The sequence below is a fragment of the Apis dorsata genome, unplaced genomic scaffold, assembly GCF_000469605.1.
Source record: "Apis dorsata unplaced genomic scaffold, Apis dorsata 1.3 scaffold_982, whole genome shotgun sequence".
Taxonomy (NCBI): domain Eukaryota; kingdom Metazoa; phylum Arthropoda; class Insecta; order Hymenoptera; family Apidae; genus Apis; species Apis dorsata.
The window spans coordinates 21,244-21,504 of record NW_006264085.1 but is presented as its reverse complement, the minus strand read 5'-3'; the positions used below and the strand labels follow the sequence as shown (position 1 = coordinate 21,504).

Below are 261 nucleotides of genomic sequence, written 5' to 3'. Positions count from 1 at the left end.
GCACGCGTCGTTAGTGTTTTGAAAGGCGCTTCGCGCGGATACGGGACACGGGGCAGATATGAGCATCGAACCGCCGCGTAGGGGCCTAAAAATCGATATTTCGGTCTTTGCTCCATCCTCTCCAGCGGTGCAGCCGTGCTCGCTTTCGCGGCTAGGTAGGGTGCCCCCCTGTTCATCATCGATTTTCCCGGCTACCAATCGCACGCATCCATTTATCGCATCGATCGCCCGAGCTGATTTCAGCGTTTGCGTCCGTCCGTC

The 261-nt window shown here is 57.9% G+C and overlaps 1 protein-coding gene across 1 annotated transcript in view; it reads right to left on the bottom strand.

Annotated features, from left to right (window-relative positions):
• LOC102673626 (zinc finger protein 271-like) overlaps positions 1 to 252 on the bottom strand; it is a 4,156-nt gene extending 3,904 nt beyond the window's left edge. The window contains exon 1 of the mRNA XM_006623976.2: positions 1 to 252. The gene's annotated coding sequence lies outside the window, so the exon portion shown is untranslated.
• Between the last annotated feature and the right edge of the window lie 9 nt (positions 253 to 261).